Source organism: Sceloporus undulatus, chromosome 7 (assembly GCF_019175285.1).
Source record: "Sceloporus undulatus isolate JIND9_A2432 ecotype Alabama chromosome 7, SceUnd_v1.1, whole genome shotgun sequence".
Taxonomy (NCBI): Eukaryota; Metazoa; Chordata; class Lepidosauria; order Squamata; family Phrynosomatidae; genus Sceloporus; species Sceloporus undulatus.
This window is the reverse complement of record NC_056528.1, coordinates 49,917,074-49,937,557: the sequence shown is the minus strand read 5'-3', so window position 1 is coordinate 49,937,557 and position 20,484 is coordinate 49,917,074. Positions and strand designations below refer to the sequence as shown.

The 20,484-nt window shown below is 42.6% G+C and overlaps 1 protein-coding gene across 1 annotated transcript in view; it reads left to right on the top strand.

The window, feature by feature from the left end:
- Positions 1 to 1,733: 1,733 nt before the first annotated feature.
- Positions 1,734 to 20,484, top strand: part of NEXMIF (neurite extension and migration factor) — a 93,330-nt gene continuing 74,579 nt past the window's right edge. Inside the window, exon 1 of the mRNA XM_042479098.1 lies at positions 1,734 to 1,839. The gene's annotated coding sequence lies outside the window, so the exon portion shown is untranslated. The remainder of the gene's footprint in view (positions 1,840 to 20,484) is intronic.

Genomic DNA, 20,484 nt, shown 5'->3' with positions numbered 1-20,484 from the left:
ATGGTCCATAAATTGGTTTAGAAAGCTTAGTGCTTTTCAGCCAGATGGATGGTTGGTCCTGGTTTAAAGTGAATGTTTAAATTTGAAGATCATGTCTTACTTCAGAAGAACACGGACCTGTAAGGGATAGCAGTATCCTTTCTGTTCCAGACACAAAACATCCAAGCCCCCTCATTTTCTAAACCTTTGGTGTTTCAACCTTAGTAAGATGCTTTCTTGCTTTTCTCCTCTCCCCCGCCTTCCTTTTAACCCAGGAGAGCTGAATTTAAATTTCAGTGATGCGTTCCACTATATGAACAGATCTCTCATATACAATATATCTCTTCTCCAGCTACTCACCCATAAAACAGGAGTGCAGACATAAACTCCCAAAACTATTGAGAAAATGAAATATATCTAAGAATCGGGACGCATTTCCTGAGCTATAAAGAGGGCTATTCGTGGTGTTGTTTTTTTTGTGGCTATCTTTCCACTGGAAAATGGACTGTAAAAAGAATTTAGGAATCAGATTTTAGAACTAGGTACAGGTAGGCAGAAAGGCATTGTAGTGTAGGGCTTTGAGTGCTGGACTAGGACCCTGGGAGACCAGAATCTCCATTCAGTCATGGAAAGCCATTGACTGGCCCTGGACACCTCTCAGCCTCAGGGGAAGACTATGAGAAACCTTTCCCTTGGAATAAATCTTGCAGGGGGGAAAGTATAGGATAGGGTTGCCATAAGTTGGAATTGACACCATGGGAACCTTTGCCTTGTGGATGAATCTGTTCTGATAGTACCAGTTGTCGGGAGCTACAACTAGGAACCCGAATAATAATAATAATAATAATAATAATAATAATAATAATAATATCTTTATTTCTATACTGCTTTTCCAATAAGATCAAAGCGGTTCACAGATTCAAGAGAAAAATATACATTGCATCATATAACAATACAATTACAATCACAAGTACATTCCATAAAACATTGTATTGCATTGCACAGAGCAATGCTGACCCAACCTGGCTGGCCATCGCCTCTCTCCAGCTTCCTATCTAAGCTGGGTCTTTTCCTGGGCAACGGGGGTCTTCCTGGCAAATGGTTGACACCGTCCTCGGCTTAACTGCCTTGGCTGTGGTCCTCTGCTGCCATTATGATGGGTAACAATGAGGTGGGGAAAGTGGGTTGAGAAGACCTAGCAGGACTTTGAGTGGCCAGGGAATGCATCTTGGAAAGGCTGCCTTTTTGGACTACAGCTCCCAGAATTCTTAACCAACATGGCCATTTGTGTGGAGTATTTAGATTGTGCATGTATTTGTATGTGCCTGTCTATATGTGTGTCATGGATTGGATAAGTCCAGGAGGTGTTAGGTGAAGAAGTGAGAGAATCTAATTCAGGGCTACCATTTTCAGTGACCTCCCAGAGTTTAGCATTGCCTTCAGTTCTGCCTGAACAATGCAGCACTGCTGAAGCTGTGCATTGGCCCCTGTTTCTCTCCTCTCCAACCTTAAAAAGACAGTGAGTCTTTAAAGGAAACAGGAGAATGGGAAATCACACCACTCTGTCATCATAGATCTTGACCTTTTACCAAGAAGTGATGTTGCTTGAGCAGCCAATTGTCAATTTTGGTGAATCCAGTTTACAAATCCATGTTTTCCTCTCTGATCCACCTGTACTTTTATATCATGTGCCCCTAACCCATAATGGCACCATCTCCTCACATTCTGCCTTCTCTTGATGGTATTTGCAGATCTACCTTCCTCCTACGATTCCTGGAAGTGATGGAGGCCAGCAGGAGAGAAGGAGGGTCGTCTTCTAGATGAGCTTATGGGCATTCCTTTTCGAGGCATGGTTGCACAGTAAGTTGGCTTGCATTTCACATTTGCCTGGTATTTTGTCATTCATTCAGCTGCTTGTCCTTCCTGGGGATGCCAAAAAGGAGTATACAGTATATACACTGCTTAGAGTGATATACACAGAATAGATCCCTCATCTGAAGTTGTTAGAACTTGATCCTCCTCTTTTGTTACTAGCTCCAGAAATGTTTAGCTCTTCCCCTTAGAACAAATATGAGAAAAGTAAACACTCTAACAAAACACAAACTAGCAAAAATGAATTAGTGGGATCCAGTGGGCATAGTGGTTACAAACTGTGGAACTTAAAGGAGGGAGCCTCAGGTTTTTACCTGTGAAGCTGTGGATAAAGACGCTTTGCTGTTCTCCTTGGAGAACGTTCATTTTAAGCGCTCTGTGATCCCATAGACAATTCCTTCCTTTCTTTTTCAGCTTGAGAATAGGACCCTCTGGAATATTTCAATCTGGTATTAATGGTGCAGTGTCTGGAACCTGGAGAACATGAACATCTTGTGCCTAACTGTGTTTGGGCTTCAACCAGTGGTTCCCAAACTTTGGTCCTCCAGTCAGAACTCCTGACTGTTGGCTAAATTGGCTGGTACTTCTGGGAGATGAAGTCCAAAACATCTGGAGGATCAAAGTTTGGGGACAATTGTCTTCAAACACAGTCACTCAGCCTGACTTAGCTCCTTGGGTTGTTGAAAGGACAAAATGGGGGAACAAATGAGAACTCTGTATGCTCCTGTGAACTCCTTGGGGGAAAGGAGAATATTAAAAACATAATAAATAAACAATATCCCGTTCTTGACCCCCTCAGGCAGTTGTGTCTATTAATGAAGAGAGGATGCATTTTAAACAGACTGGAATATCTGTGTATTCTGTTCAGTGGGGCTCAGCGGGACTCCATAGCAGTGAAGAGACAATTTGGTTAAGGAGGATGCATGTTGAATTCACTTCTTGTAATTTCATACAGTTCTTTTCTGATCTTTCGGCTGTGCATTCATCTTCGCCGTGCCAAGCTTTTGCTTTGTCGCTCTTCTGCGGTTACAATGCGAGGTGGCCCTCCGTGTCTCTAATGAAAAGGAATAAAATCTTTGTGTTGCATCTCTGTGTTCTGACCTTGGCATGCCTGGAAGCCATGTGCTGAAAGGGGGAGAGCAGGGAATAATTGCACTGTTTGCGCTTTATCTCTCGGGCATTGATACCTGCGGTTCGTGTGCCTTGATAATTAAATCTGAGAATCACACTCGTTTCAAGAGAAATCACAGTCGTTTCACTCTGTTCCTGTAAGCAGCATTTTATTATTCTTTGGGGCTTGTTTTTCTTTTAAAATGGTCTGTTTAGAAAAGGACTCGAGTTGATCTCTGAGCAAACTAAATTTGCATTGCACACAATGAGGGGATATGTATATGTGTGTGTGTGTTTGTGAGTGCACGCACATGCAGGCGGTGTCTTGTGTCTAGTTGACAGTTGTGCTGACATTGGGGCAAACTGTGCATTGTGACATAGGCTTTCATGGCCGGCATCCATAGTTTTTGTAGGTTTTTCAGGCTATGTGGCCATGTTCTAGAAGAGTTTATTCCTGACATTTCGCCATCAGCTGTGGCTGGCATCTTCAGAGGAAGATCTTCAGAGAAGATGCCAGCCACAGATGCTGGCAAAACGTCAGGAATAAACTCTTCTAGAACATGGCCACATAGCCCCAGAAAACCCACAAAAATCTACAAACTGTGCATTATGTGGGAACGGCTTTTAGCTTTTAACAATAAACTTCTATTCTATTCTATTCTATTCTATGTGTGAACACCTTCAATTGCAGTCTTGCAGAACCGCATCCACATTTCACTCCAAAGCTTGTTTTGGACATGGTTGACTCACCTGTTCTCCACCTGCCGCTTTCCTGCTCTCCATCCTATCTCCCTGAACTGGCTTTTTAAGCTATCATGGCCTTTGACCCATCTCTAACTAGGCCTATAACTAGTGAAAAGATGTTAAAAACAGTGGCAGCTCTTGTGGGCTTCCATGATGGTTGGAGTTTGTGTGAAACCATCCTGGGATCCAGGCTGCACTGTAAAATTCTTCTCTGGGGTGCTAAATCAATTCCCCAAACAGGTTCTGCAGTCTGCAGAGGTATCCAAGCTTCGGCACCTGAAACAGCTCCTTCAACATCACTCCAGAGACATGGGTTAAAAGGGCAAAACCCAATTTGCTTCTCTGCTTGACTGATTTTTTGCTGATGCTGAGAGTGTGACTTGCCCAAGGTCACCAGTGGGTTCCATGACTGAGCCGGGAGACGAACCCTGGTCTCCAGAGTCGCAGTCCAGCATTAATCCTAAGAACGAGATAGTATTCCTGCATGGCAGAAGGTTGAACTGGATGGTCTTTGTGGTCTCTTCCAACTTTATGATTCTATGACTCTAACCTTTGTGTTCAAAGGGAGTGTGCTACAAAGTGCCACTTGGTGAGGTGCAGAAGCAGAGAAGGTCCTGTTGCTTTCTATCAGTCTAATGTGTCGCACTTCATAAAGGCCTTTGCAGACCACTTTGTAGTGTTATCCCCTTCTAACTAGTGACCAGACCATCCTGTGAGACAACATAGCTCCTCCTTGCCTCTTAATGTGTGATATTACTGTGTTTGTAGCTGAAGCTATTAAGATTATCTCCTCCGCCTCCTTGCCATATTCACATTATTACATTTGGAATGCCTTTGCACTTTTTAAAAATGTTCCTTTTTTTAACTGTAGAAGAATGCCAGCGGTTTTCTTCAAGGGTTGCGTTAAAGGTTTTCTCTGGAGGCAAGATATCCTCCAGAGAGGAGTGAAATGGAGTTTCTAGAGAAATGCTCTGTAAAGTGCTTTAAATGGATAACTCCTGGGAAACTTCACACAACACTGGAACTTCTTCAGCCGTTTGACTTCCCCAGTTCTACTTGATTGAAATTTCTAGGTGAGCGCTGAAACGGAGGAGTTGGAGCCGAGGGTGGATTTGTCAAAATGAAAAGGCTTTTTGCAGGGAATCCGTTTTTATGATATGTAATTGACTCAGGAGTAAATAAGGTTAACTGAAATCTAAAAAGGAACCGTCCAAAATGTCCCAAGTGACTCTGGAAAGGAACCATCAAGCATGTTGAATGCTGCCAAGGGAGTTTTGAAAATAATTATGCAAGCTGACACTTTGAGTGTTGTATTGCAAGTTTGTGTGTTGGGACATAGTGTGTGATTCTCTCTGTGTAAACCAGGAGTGTGTGGGTTTTGTGAAAGTGGTTCCGCTTACTAATGGTAAGCTAATTTTTGGTTTGTTCCATTCTGGCTTCGTCTTGCGTCCAAACTCATCCCTGCAACTGTGGTTTGTTTGCTAGCGGCTAGATGCAATTTGGGAGTCATTTGTTTTGGGGGTGAGCATTTTCCTGCCCCTGTAACATGGTGCAAATGTCTCTATGCCTCCAAGAGAGCATTTGGGCGTCCAAATTCATTCATTCATTCATCCATTCATTTTGTGGGAATAAGTGCAACAGGGGTACAGTCTTCCAATGTCTCCTGTGTATTATTGCATTATTGAAAATCAAGTCTCCATTCCCTAGGATTTCAAACTCTGAGCTGCAATAATCAACATGTTATATGTGGGGCTAATATGGTCCCTTGCCCATATTTCCCCTCTCCTTTCTTTGCTTAGCTTTGTGCATTAGGTGACCACCATCTCCTTAACCCTGCTCAAAATACAGTTGGCCCTCTGTTTTCTTGAGGCTCACACATATCCAAGCCTGATAGGTTTGAATGGGGCGCATGCCCGTGAGCGCATGCAGGGTGCATGCTGTGGGGGCACACCCCATTGGAAACAATGGAGGTCACCCCTCCATGACTATTCAAGGCTGCAGATCCCAGATCTGCACATTAGGAGGGGCGACTGTACTATTAAGACACACTGCACTGAGGCTTTGTGTCCCTCTCTGTCTGACATCGACTGCCATATCTGTCAAAACCTGGACCATGCAGAGGACGTTTGCCATCTTTTGCTCACACAGTTAAAAACTAGCACTCGACAGTCCCTGTTCTATGAGGCAAGGAGGTCTAGGTTACTCAGGTCACTACCAGGTTTCTTTATGGAATCGAACAATATTTGTCAATTGTTTGCACTTGGCTTCCATGATTTCCCCAAACCTGATGCTCCTAGGATTAGATTGTACTTGGAAACCTCATAAAAATGAGTGTTCTAATCATTCTATCTATAGAACAGCTTGGGTTAACAATTTACTCACTTTCCTGGCTTTTCAAGCTATTTATAGGACCTTGGTATATTCTCCTGGTTTTCATTAATCTTAAAAAAAACCTTTGATTAAAGCAGCTATTGGTCGGGAAGGGAGTATCTGTTACAAAGGCCAATAGCAATTACATCAGTGGAATGTATTTAGATTTCATTTTCTTTCCGAAAAAAACTCCCGTGGGAATGACCGTGAGGCGTTAAGCTGTGAAGATACCGGCAGAAGAAGTGTGTTAAAAGCAATTAGTAGAAATTTAGCAAAGTAGATTGAAAACCAAGTCTCCGTTCCCCCAGAATTTTAAACTCTGAGCTGCAATAATCCACATGTTGCATTACCAGCAGGAATGATGGATGCAAACAGCAGATCGCGGGTGACATTCGGTGTCAGTCGGCTGGGCGGTGAATCCATGATTTTGTCTGAACTTTCATCCTCCAGTAGGCTTACCAACTTGGATATTGCATCTAAAGTTCATACTGAAAACTAGAATGGCCACCCCTGGATGCCAAGAAAGTGGCCTTTGTTCGTGAGAGAGTTATTTTGATCCCTTTGGAATATAACCATGGTTCAAGTAAGGTTGCACATAGGGCCACCAGCGTACATCTATCCAAAACTAGCTAAAATTTCACAGGAAAGTAGGCCATGCCATAGCCAGTGACTTTAATTTTTAAATACAAGTTGAGTCTGCTTCATCCAAAATGTTTGGGACCAGAAGTGTTTTGGGCTTCTTTTGGATTTTGGAATATTTCCATATACATAATGTGATATCTTGGAGATGAGACCCAACTCTAAACATGAAACTTATTTATGTTTCACATGCACCTTATACACATTGCATGACGTTAATTTTATACACAGTATTTTTAATAATTTTGTGCACGAAACACGGTATTTTGGAGTTTGGAATTAGTCTCAACCCGTAATGCAATAGACTGTTGAATGGTAAAGAGGAACACTGGTTCTTTGGCTGTTCTCGTTGTGTTTCTTTTCATTTTCAAGTCTCCCCTTTATTAAAAAGCAACATAAAACCAGCAGATTGGCCTGCCTAGGGAATAAAGCAGAACAGCCGGTGCAGTTTGGGGAGAGCAGACGAAAGTGAGGACTGTACCAAGTTGTGTGCATGTTTTGCAGAGTGTGCCAAGTATAAAAAGGGAGGGAAAAAAGATCTTGTTCTGAAAACGAAGTTACATGAATTAGGTAGTTCTGTAATTAAGCGTGCAAATTCAAGAAGAAATGGTTTAAAATGTGAATCGCATTGCACAAAGAAAAAACCACAAAGTGTCTGAACCCAACACAGAAACAAGGATGGGAGCAAAATGCAGGTGTGACTTACAAAACTCAGCTAAATCAAAACCAACAGATTTTCACATCTATAAGTTTTACATTTCCACCTTTTTTCCATCGTCAAACCCAAACCATATGGTCCTCAGGAGATTTCAGACCCTGACTGGACCTAGGCCTGCTTCAGATACCGGGCAATGGAAGAGCCAGCATGGTCCAATGGTTTGAATGTTGGAATAAGACACTACAGATCAGAATTCGAATCCCCATTTGGCTATGGCAATCACTGATTTACCTTAAACAAGTCACCCTCTCTCAACCTTACAGGAAGGTAATCTCAAATCCCCTCGGAACAAATCTGGCCAAGAAAACCCCATGATAGCTTCACCTGAGGATCACCATAAGTTGGAAGCCCCTTGAAGGCACACAACAACAACCACAGCAACAGGGCTGTGGTCTCATGTCCTTCCAGATGATACCCTTGAAATATTTCCTTTTTTTAGCTGTCTTTCTTACTCCTGAAATTTAGCTTCTGTCAGCTGGGAACTGCTTTTTTGTCGCTTATGTCAATCAATGCAGCGTGCCGTTCCTTGATGGCCCTGTGCAACGCCAAGCATATTAAGTACCGCATAAGTCAGCCCTTTAAAATGGAAAGGCAGTGCTGTCAAAGTCTCATAGAGCTGGTCAAAACCAGGAAGACCATCTCTGCAGGAAATTAGAACTAAAGTATATGCTTGATTACATTTTCTGAATATGTGGGAGCAGATAGGTGGGAGTGTGTCCACGTATGTGCTAGCCACTGTATACTATACATATATGTTCCATGTCTTCCTGGATTTCAAAGCAGAAGCGGCTCCCGCTGCAAAAAGTCCACTTTGAAATGTTAAGGGTTGGAGCTATGTACCCCAAAGGAAGGAAAGTCAGATTCCAGATCAGTCCCCTTCCCAAGCTATCTAAAATAGGGGCACATTGATGGACTCTTCTTGTATCTTAACCTTCACCCCCAAATAAACACAAGAAATGCACTGTGGTCTTAGATTTGCTATAAAGAAGGGGGAAGTTAAGGTATGCCCCCTAAAAGCAAATTATGCGTCTTCCTTAGTACATTTTAACCATGGACACATCCATGGTTCCTGTTTCCACCTGAACCTCCATTCTGAGCAAGGGACAAGGGTTCTACCCCAGCTTCTGGTACTGTGGGCCATTACAACTCATTGGCAAACAGTTGCCATTGTTTTTGGACTGGAGGAAGTATGATTTGGTATTTATGAGTGAAGTAGTACAACATTCAGCACAGTTTCCATTAGCCTTGCAGAACATGTCACTGAACTTCCCTTTTGAGATAAGGTCTGAACGAGAAATCATTTACAGATTGACTGGTCAGTAGTGGGGAAGCTGTATATCGTAAGGGTGTATTCTTTATCAGCAAGTCATGTTTTAGGACTTACTTGGCTTACGTGGGACTAAGCTTGTTAAAACGCAGCAAGACTTCCTTTAGTTAAGAAGGGTCCGTCAGTCTGGCCGTCTACTGAAAAATGGAGGAAGGGGAGTTGAACTTCCTTGCTTTTTGGAAGTATAGCTCCAACATTGACTTGCTTTGAACTAAATGGGGAAAGGAGCCTTGCTACCAGAAGGTCTCAAAAATGCCTTCTGTTACTAGATGAAAAATCCTTTCCCAGAATCTGTCAAGTGGAACAGGGAAGGATGCTTGTCTTCCTCCATCCTTTCTGCAACTATTCCTCAGAAACACATCCATTATAGGTATTGTGGGTTTTAATGCAAAGGTGTCAGGTATCTCTGAATAGAAATTAAAGGAATGCCAGAGGTAAGACTAAACAAAAGGGGAAGATGCGCAGAAAAAGTGGTAAATGAGGTGGAAATTGCAGGCGAATAGACAATGAGAGAAAGTTAAAGTAGCAATTTTTCTCTTTGCGCAAGGAAATGCATTTCATGTTTTACAGAAATCTTTGAAGAAGTTCTCTCTTTAAAACCTGTTCTAAATATATCTTAAAAGCAGAACTGAATTGATTATTTTTACAACAAAAAAGAACAGTAAAAAAAAATCGCAACAAACAACAAAACTATGTTGACTGACAGCCTTAATCTGCCTTAAATGAACATTGCAGTTTGATGCCCCTCATTTCATCATGTTGGAATGGAATAAACATAGGATCAACCAAGGTTCAGCCCCTGCAGCGCATTTTTTCTTCTCCAAATTTGAAACCTCTTCTTTGAGGGTATTATGGAAGACTCTTCTACTCATGTAGTGATTTGGTTGAGATGTAACACCTGGTGAGGCCAGGAAGAAAAAGATGGCGAATGCAGTGGCTCTGAGCAAGGAAGAGCATTGGAGAAGCAGTGTCCTGTGCTTACAGGCAACAAGTGCCAGGAAGGTTATAATGCAGAGAAGGATTTGCAAGTGTGTCAAGCCAGTTCAGGTCATACACAGGTAGTCAAGAGAGTTTGCCAAGAGAGGTACATTTGTGAGGTCTCAGCTGTTCCAAAGTCCAGCAATCACAATAACCAAAGCCACAGGGGAAAGACACTCCAAACATCAAGAATCCAAATAAATCCACGTGAAGGAAATGCGCAAGGAGTTGGGAACAACAAAAACTTCCAGCAGCTGGTGTTGGATTTATAGCCGCTTGACCCTGGGATGGCAATTGCTTGATTGCTCAGCGTTTCTTGTTCAGTGGCTCCTTCACTGCTATTCCTTGCCATGACCAAGTTCCACAGATGTTCTGATGCTGCAACAACTACACTTTCCAGAATTCCACAGCATGGAGCCATGGCAGTTAAAGTGGTGGCAAGCTGGGTTATTGCAGTGTGGATGCATCCTCAGTCTCCTTAGAGTGCAAATATGCAGCCATATATGTTTTAAAAAATTAAATGCAGTGGTCCTTCCACATTGACTGGGATTAGGGTGAAGGATCCCTATGGATGTGGGAAAGCCACAAATTAAAAAACAACAACAACCCTATTCTTTTTACTGAAGAGAACACCTCTTTAATAATAATTAATTTAATTTGTTTTATGTATATACCGCTATTCCAAAGATCATAGCGGTGAACAGCAAGTAAGCTAATGAGCAAGTAAGCTAATTTGCCCCCAACAGTCTGGGTACTCATTTTAGCTCCCTCCTCGGAAGGATGCAAGCCTGAGTCGAGCTTCGGCCCTTTGGCTGGTCTTGAACTTGCAACCTTGTGGTTTCGAGTGAATGGCTGCAGTACAGGCATATAACCACTGCGCCACCAGGGCTCCATATTTAGGAATCTCCAGCTCCTCCAGTGCAACTCTGTGGTCAACATCTGCCAGAAGATGATCATAGAATCATGCTGGGAGGACCTACAGATGGCTAGAGAAGTGTTTTCTCCAGGAACTTCTAGGTTCTCCAGCACAACTCTATGGTCAACTTCTGGCAGAGTTGCGTTGGAAGACCTAAAGTTCCTAGAGAGAATGTATTAATCAAAACTGCAGATAATCAAATCCAGAAAAGTCTAAGCCTATTGTAGTAGGTTTGTAGGGGCTGATTTTCACTGTGACCACAGGGCTGTTGTCCTTCCCTCTCAAGCCGTGATCTTAACAACAAAACCCAGTTCAGTAGCTGATGGGAACTTTAATCCCTCTGGCCTATTTACTGCTCTGGGCTGTATCTGTTTGTGGTTTTCATCAGGAGAAAGAAGGGTTAAGCTTCCTCTCTACACATCCAACAGTCCTGATGAAAACGCTCCCCTTCACCATCCCTAGTATATGATTTGAGTGCGGGAGTAGAAACCCTAGATATGTTTGTAATCGCACTGTTAAAGTAATGTCTGGTTTGACCTTTAGTCTATCTTTAGAGAGCAGCCGGTTGGGCCAGTTCACACATTCTGGCTGCCAAATGAAGGTTGTTTTAATTATTCTCTTATTTGCTGCATTTATTTAGGGTGTTTTTTTTAATCCGTCAGTGATTAGAAAATGCCATAAGCAGCTATTGACAGGAGCAATTAAACAACACTCTCAAAATCCAGTAAAAGGTGGCAATGTCAGATCTCTCCTCCGTGATTCTGAAATGGCCCAACCTTTCCGTGTCTGTTTCTCCCGCTTTCTTCTTCATAGCCCTGACTGTTTTGTACCCTTTGGAGAAAGAAAAATCTAAACGTTTTTCAGAAGTCTTCGTGAAAATCTAGTAACTTACATAGATATGTTTGTATGTATTATTTGACAAATAAGGCCCAGCAGATAGGAATAGAAGAACCTGCCTTAAGCCAGATCTGGCCATTGGATCTTCTGGCCCAGAATTGTTCAGTTTGATGGCAGCAGGGGAGTCATGTTTGTCCCCTTTTAGAGGAGAGGTAGGAATATGTGAGAGAAAGTACTGCCGTGTCGCTAATTTCTAAAAGGAAGCGATCCTAATACTCAAGCCGAGACCCTTCAGCAATATTGTTGGCTTTGCAAAACCCTTTTGGAAAATATCTGCTTTCTATGCCTCTCCGCCTGCAAGGTCCAGAGTTCCTTTGCCTGTCTTTAAGGCAGAATTAATGGCTTGGCATGGATGTGGTGATCAAGAAATGATGTGACTTTTGTATAATGGAGGTAATGAGTCCTAGCTTGTGTGCATCACAGAGCGTCCCCATACTGTGCAATACGCGCCAGGCCATGTTTAGTTTTCCTCCACATTAATCTTCAAAAGATGCCATAACCTTTCTCAGACATTTAGGATAAATGGCTCCAAATTTGGAACCATGTCTTACAGCGAAACCCAGATGTTCAGCTTAATAAGAAGAGTGCCTCTTTCTTGAAGGAATTCATTTGTATGTTATGACTAAACCTCGGGATTTCCTGGGTTTCAATTATATTTTGTATGCAGGGTATGGTATTCGTAGCTGCAGTTGAGTTCCTTGTGAATTCTCCCCCCCCCCCCTTAAAATATAAACTAGAGCCAATTTAGTAATTTTCCCATTAAAATAGGACTTCTGCTGTTGCATCCTCCATTTGGCTGCAGGGCCTCAGTTTTACCCACAGCTTTTGTGTGTTTTATTTAAGAATTGCACATTCCTATTGTCTGTGAAAAGGTCTAAATACCCAAATGGCACCAAGGTTCCACTGATCTTGGATACTAACCAGTCTGAGTCCTGGTTCGTACTTGGATGAGAGACTGCCAGTGAATACCAGGTGCTGTAGGCCATATTTCAGAGTGGTATAGAAATGTAAATGCTGTTGCTAAATGCTGTTCCCAGAATTACTTAATACTGAGCCAGGGCAGTTAAAGCAGTGTCAGACTGGATTATTTCTGCAGTGTGTTTTGGCGGTCAGACTCAGAGGAAAGCAAGGGCCAAGCACCTCTGAAAAAATCTTGCCAAGAAAACCTGGCCTCTAGGATCACCATAAGTCAGAAATGACTTGAAGGCAAGCAACAACCACATATTTGAGCCCACAACACAGCTGTTACTACAACCTAGTTAGGAAACGTTTCAAAGGTTTGTTATAGGTTTGCATCAAAGGTTGAAGGCACAAAGGAGCTGTTCCATAACTGAGGGGCGACCATTGAGAAAGTGCTATTCCTTACCTTCACCAGGATTGCTGATGCCTGGGCAGAGCCCCTCCTAGTGACCTAAATGTCAAGGCGGAAGATATGGATAAAAGCTGTCAATAGATAACCTGGTCCCAGGCTATTCAAAGCATTCAGAATAATAACCAGCATGTTGGAATCAACTTGGAAACGAACCGATAGCCGACGTAACTGGAGCAAAAGAGGAGTTGCAGGCTGAGGTCCTCCGCATCCTGGCAGCTGTGTTTTGCAACAGCTGCCCTTTCCAAGCTCTTCTCTAAGGCAGCCCAGCGTAAAGCACTTTACAATACGCCAAGATGGTTGTGGCTTTGGGGTCAAAGCCTCAGCAGCACCAAGAGGTCCAATCCCTGTTCAGACAGGCCTTTGGTTTTTAAACCAATTGGTGCTGGAACCGTTTTAACCAGCCGGGTGCAAGTTACTGATCTTTGTGGTGTGCTTCTCATTGTGTTTTCAATGCATTTGTTTCTATGGTTTTAATATATTTGTATTTCAGCCTTTTTTTATTGTAAGCTGATCTGAGGTCCATTTTGGGCAGAAGCACAGAATAAAAATCTAGCAAATACATAAATCTTCTGATAGCTGTCTTGAGAGAGAGAAGAGAGGAGTAGTTTTTCTCCACTAGCAGATTCTCCTTTGAATAAAGGAGAGTTGTTGTCGGTCTGTCCATTCATGCGGTGCGGTTGTGGGAATTGCAGTGCGTTCGTATTGGTCACCAAAGATTTCAAGGATCAAAGCCAATGGCCTGTGTAGTAGAATGAGCTAAAGAGCTGGGTTGCAGGCCCAGTTGTATAAGAGATGCAATTCTCCAGCCCTGTGTGGATTCACACAATTTACCCAATGTTTTATTCCAGTAGTCCTTAGTCATACATCATCCCTCAAGCTGAGGCTTCAGAAGCTGTACTATATTCGGTGGTGTGGTGTTGAATTTTAACAGCGTCAGAGACTTGAGCAAGGGAAGTAGAAGTGCCAGAGCTCAGCTCGGCTAACTGCTACCCTGTTACACTCCTGGTAGTATCACAACGAAGAAAGCGATCATTGTGGGGATCTCTGCTCCCGGCGCTGAGATTCATGCGCCAAGAGGGATGTGATTTGCCTGGCAAGCGCACATAATTGTCCAGTGACTGTGCACATTTGCATGAAGCCGTGAAGAATTGCACACATTTACAGCATCAGCACGAGATTTTGAATATTGCCCAATCAATATGAATAATCGCAAGCAGATGGCAGAGAATGTGACTTTGAAGAGAGAGGTTAATATGTATAGTCCTTCCATCCATTTGATAAATTGACTACCCAGATTGTTTAGAGTATTTAAAACCAAAAAAGGGGGAGGGAATGGAGAAGAGCTCCAAAATAATCTTGCTGAACTAGGAGAATCATAGAATCATAGAGTTGGAAGAGACCCAAGAAAGGCCATCCAATCCAACCCACTTCTGCCATGCAGGAACTCACAATCAAAGCATCCCCATTGACAGATGGCCATCCAGCCTCTGCTTAAAGACCTCCAAGGAGGGAGATTCCACTACACTCCAAGGAAGGAGTGTCTTCCCCTGTCGAACAGCCCTTACTGTTAGGAGGTTCCTCCTAATGTTAAGGTGGAATCTCTTTTCCTGGAGCTTGCATCCATTGTTCCATTGGGTCCTGTTCTCTGGAGTAACAGAAAACAAGCTTCTTGCCTCCTCAATGTGACATCCCTTCAAATATTTAAACAAGGCTATCATATCCCCTCTTAAACTTCTCTTCTCCAGGCTAAACATCCCCAGCTCCCTGAGTCATAGGGTTTTATGGTTTTCAGGCCCTTCACCATTTTGGTTGCCCTCCTTTGCACATGCTCCAGTTTCGCAACATCCTTTTTGAATTGTGGTGCCCAGAACTGGACACAGAAGCCAGTTGTAGTCAATTCACAGCAACAAGAACTGTGTGTAGATGCCAGTTGTAGGAGGTGGGTTACAGTGGGTCCACATACAGTTTCCTTTCACATTTACCTGCCTGTGTCAAATAACAAAATAGCAATGGGTTGTGCCACTCCGTCTATTGTAGCTCTGTGGCTGAGCTCTCTTATATTCTGGAGAGCTGGAACGAAGAAGCGTTTTGCTGTCATTATTAATTAACACACTCAATAAAGAGAAACAGTGTTAGCAAAATGACATTCTCTGGGTTGACTTTGAGATCTGTTGCTGAGGAAATTGCAGATGCTTTTTTGTATCGCTCTCATTTTAAGCCTTGAGAAGGAACTCCTCCAACATGGGAGCACCAACGCCAGTTTCTCTGCTCAATTAACTATACTGAGACTTATTGTTTGTTTGTAATACTCTTGTTGTTGAATCTTGCGGATTAATATGCCTCACTATCTAGATTTTCAGCTTTTTGAGCTTGAACTTAAAGATGCACGTAAATCCATAACTCCACCGCTGCTTACTTCCAAGAAATATCAGCAGGACTGGAATGATACTTTGAATTCTTGAAAACATTACCGCCTAAACCCATTGGCTTTCCTGACAAAAGCATGCCAACTGAATTAATTGCAAGTTGGTATTTATGTAAGTCTCATTGATTCAGTGGGGCTACTTTCATTGGAACTGGTATTTTGTTCCATCATATTTACAGTTTCTGTGTAAATTGTAAAAGCTGGATGCTGGACACTGAAGAAAGTGAATAGGAAGGAAATAAACTCATTTGAGATGTGCTGGAGAAGAGTCCTACGGATACTGTGGCCTTCTAAAAAGACAAATAAATTGGGCTTTGAACAAATCAAGCATGAACCCTCCCTAGAAGCCAAGATGACCAGGCTGAGACTGTTGTACTTTGGACATATTGTGAAAAGACATACGGACATATCATGGCCTTGGACAGTAGGAAAAGAGGATGGCTGGATAGACTCAGCCATGGAAGTCATGGCTCTGGATGAAAGGTTGACTTGGAGGTCTCTCATACATAAAGTGGCCATAGACCAAAGTCAACATGATGTCATTTAACAACAAGAATTTGATCTTATCTGTGTAAACAGACTAATGGAAAGAAAGAAGTTAGTGGCATGAGCTTTCCTAGACTTCCATAGACTTTCGTAGATTTAAGTCTACTTCCTGAATTACCAAATGTGTCTGAGTCTCCAAAAGTTCATGTTGCCAACTTCTTTCTTTCTGTTAGTCTCAAAGGTGCTACAAGATCTCTCTTACTATGTCGTTGTATATAATGGACTTGAATATCCACAGATTTTGGTATCCATGTTGGTTCCTGGAACCAAACCCCAGTGGATACCAAGGACCCACTGTGCTTCTGAACTCTTGGTTACCTATGAACTATCCCAGGACATACTTCACCATTATTCCATTGTGAAACCCATAGGATGAACAGTACACAGGGTTTCCAGGCAGCAACCAGGTTCAGAATTACTTCAGTATAGTAGCTGCACTGCATGGCTTCATACAGAACCATCTGAATACAAAAACGAATGTATGCAATAGAACTACCATTCTCAGAATTAAAATGACCTCCTTTATTCACTGCCTCCTATTTCCTCCATAGTAGCCTTTGCGCCTGACTTAGCCAGTTTACATTCCTATTACATGCGCCGACCAGGCTGTTCAAATAAAGGCTGTAATATGTCTGTGAATGCACATGTGCCTAGTCAGAGATAAGATTGTATAGTGGGATGGCTGTACTTCATCAGAATTAGTTTTCTTTCCTCAATGGTTGGAAATACATAAGCACACATTCCTTAAAGAGAGAGAGAGAGAATCCCAAGCTTATGATGGATTTTGCTGTTGTTCAAATTTAGTAATGTGGAATAATCTCATTTTTCTCACCTTCTACAAAACTTTCAGCCTTGACTGCCCAGTTTACCACCTCTTTCCATTTCTTTCTGTCTTTTTCCTTACGTTTTGTTTAGACCAGAACTACGCTTTTTATTACACATTAAGACCAGACCAATAATTTTCTTTTTGTAAGCCATAAAAAACAAATGAGAGGGCTTTAAGCATTTTCTAAAATGCTTGCAATAAAGGGACTCTATAGTCCATAATTGGCAGCATATTCCAGAGATGTGGGACTGCCGCCAAGGATGATGATGATGGAGATGATGAGGATGATTGTGTTGTTGATTAATTTATATCCTGCCTTTTCTCCCAAATTTGGGATTCAAGGTGGTTTCCAATTTAAAAATGAACATTGCAACTAAAAGCATCCAAAAAGCAAACCACCTTGAGTCCCTATATCAGGAGAAAGGTAGGATATAAATAAATATAACAACAACAACAACAACATTAAAACAGAATCCAAATATTCGGTGTATTAAAACAAGTTAGCCCTACATTTAAAAAGATAAAATGTAATTAGAAAGATAACAATCAATTAAAATTATGATAGATTTTAGCTATATAGGCTTTTTTTTAACCCATTGGGAGAAGGGGGAGTTGCAAATTAAATTAATAAATGCATGCTATGTAAAGTAGATGCATGCAAGTTGTATCTGCAAAGTCTCCTTCTGTGCGGGTCTTTGAGGGTTCAAGCTGTTGCATCCCAGAGCCAACATCCAATGAGCTTTTTGGCCAATTTTGCCCATTTTTGCCAAAGAAGAAAACTCTCCTGGATTGCACTGAACAGACTCAGACGTGGCGGAGAAGGAGGATTTGTTTCCTGCCCATCGTCACCAGTGAGTAACATCAGAAATGGATCCTTTTGCTGTGTTGAGTCGCACCCGTTTCATGCCTTCTGACATTTGTGTCCTAGTTGCTGACTCTTGTGTCCTTGGCCTCCGATCCTCCCATTATCAGGGACAGTGAGAGCGACTGTACTGGAGAGTTCATCTTAGCCTTGTGAAATAGGGGGTGTGGGGTGGCAGATGCACTTTGGAAGTCCTAGCCAAATTCAGCTTTGTACGGCAGGGTTATGTCATTTATCAGTAATCTAAAGTGGGTTTGGATGGGGTGGCTCTATTAGAAATGCAACCTGCACCCGCAGCCCCCATTTTGTACAATGAGCCTCAGCTAATTAAACCATCTCTTGCTCAAGGAAAAGAGCAGAATGTGAGTGCTCTGCGAGTCCTTTCGTTTTATTAAAATTTCACCATGCATTAATATAAGATTATAGAAGGTGCTCTGCAAGGCGCAGTGGGCCTCTCCGCCTTGCATTTGAAACTCTTCCATCTCTAATAACTGCTTTTAACTGTGTTTCTTTCGTAAGGATGGCCTCTTTTTCAGAATTTTGCATGCCGTCCCCCAAGAGTGGATGGTTACAGTTTGGGTGTAGGTTGTCTGTTGGAGCGGCCGTGGTGGCGTTGGGGAAAGCAAAGTGGAAGTTGTTCTCCAACAATTCAAAGCAAACAGCCTTCTGTGCACATCATAGAATAATGGAGTTGGAAGAGACCACAAAGCTCAACTAGTCCAATCCTCTCCCGTTCAGGAATACACAATACACATTGTGTGAGCCTGAGCCCTGATTTTTCCAGTCTCTAGGTTCACAGAGAGAGCACCCAGGGGAAGCTTTTGGACTGAGACTCCTATTCTCCAGGTGAGAAGAGTGACACAAACCAGACACTAGAACCAAGGTATATGTGTTTAGTTAAAGCAATTTAGAATGCCTGAATAAGTCAGTAAAGTGTTGCCAGTGGGATGTATGTGGCTCCCCCAGGGTCTACAAGGAGTCATTTTGGGGGTTTTCTGCAAAGGTTTTGGAGGGCATTCCCACTCTGGAAGCCCCCCTGGACCCACCAGGGATCAAAATAAATGTTTGCAATTTTATTTCTCAAAATGACCCAAAATGCCTTCTAGGAAGGCCAAAAAAGATAGTGAGAATATCCCCCAGGAGACACTTTTTGTGGGAGTGAGTGCAATGGAGGGGGCTGCCCTCCAAGTTCTCCCCTAACCATCCACTGTTGCCCATCCCTAGCCTAGATGGTCCTCTACGATCAATCAACCATATGAAATAATATAGTTTGCACTTCACCCTGAACGTTCAGCAGGGATGGAGCCAGTCTGGCTTTCCTTGGGAGGGAGATCCATGGTTGTGCTGCAGAGAAAGTCCTTCTGTACATCAGGTATGAAAGTTAATTCCTTGTTAGAGATTGAGAATGTATTGTTAATATACTGCCGTCACCTGCATCATCATCATCATCATCTGCACATCATCTGCAGTGGACGAGAGGACAGATCCTTGCTCCTGGGAAGACAACAGGGGAAGGGGGACAGGAAGAACATATATGTCTACATTATCTACACATGCTTCGACTTTAGGCCCATTCACACAACACAATTATAGTGTGGTGATTCCGCTTTAACTGCCATGATTCTGTCCTGTGGGATCCTGGGACCTGCAGTTTAAGCAGGAGTGTTTAGAGCCATGGCCAGAGAGCTCTAGTGCTTCTCTAAATTACAAACCCTAGGTTTCCATAGGATGGAGCTATGGCAGTTAAAATGGAATCATTGTAATACAATTGCATAGTGTCAAAGGGCCCTTAGTTGGTAGTGTCCTTCTGCCATCACTTCCTCTGTTGGTTCTCTTGTCAACATTTGCAGCTACGTAACCCAGTCCATGTTCCTTAGATGTAAAAACCATCACCTTGACGTCTGACACAATGCACATCTTCCTCTTTCCCCTTGAATCCCAAGCCCCTGAACTCATCTCCTCCTCATCTTGATGGGGAGACATTTGAGGCGCAACAGTGAGTTACGCAAGTTCTCAGGGCCTGGATTATCGAATGCTGCTATATCCTACTCCGAGAAGTAAATTTTTTGATTGCTAATATTAACATGGCTAATATTAGATAATGGTAATTATATTTTGCATTGAAAGACTGAAAAGAAGTGTCGCAGGGCGGGGAGAGGAAGGCTCTTTGTTCTCTCCTGCTCTTAAGAAGGCAGCAAACGGGAGAGGCTTGCTGGAGTGTAGCTTGCCATCCCATAGGGGAGGAACAGCTGTGTCAGAGCTATGAAATGTGTTGATAATGATGGAGTTGAATTGCGGAGTGTGTTGGAGGCGACATTCACATTGTGGCAATTTCACCTCCTTCAGTGACAGAGCAGGCTGCCTTCTACTTTGATCGTTGATGTAGATTTATTTCTTTCGTGTGTGTGTTGTGTGTGTGCGTGTGTATCTTTTTTTAACAGGAAAGGAAAGAAGTCGGAGCTTTTGTTTGAAGTGTGTCTTTTCTTATTATTTTAGTACATGCACACAGTGATGATGGCATTTTTGGGAATGACATTCTGCTAGTTTTTGCACATAGAATCATAGAGTTGGAAGAGACCGCAAGGGCCATCCAGTCCACCCCCATTCTGCCATGCAGGAAATCTCATCAAAGCATCCCTGACACATGGCCATGTGGTCAGAAATTCTGGTTGGATGCAAGGATGAAGCTTTTCCCAGCCTAGTGGTCTCCAGATGCTTTGGACTCCAACTCATAGCATCCCCAGTTAACAGGATCCATCATGAAGGATTCAGTTCTATTTGAATGTTGATTGTTTGTATATTTTAGCTATCATTTTGTAAGCTGCTTTGAATCCTACTTGTGGAGAAAAGGGATGATGATGATGATGATGATGATGATGATGATGATGATGATGATGATGATG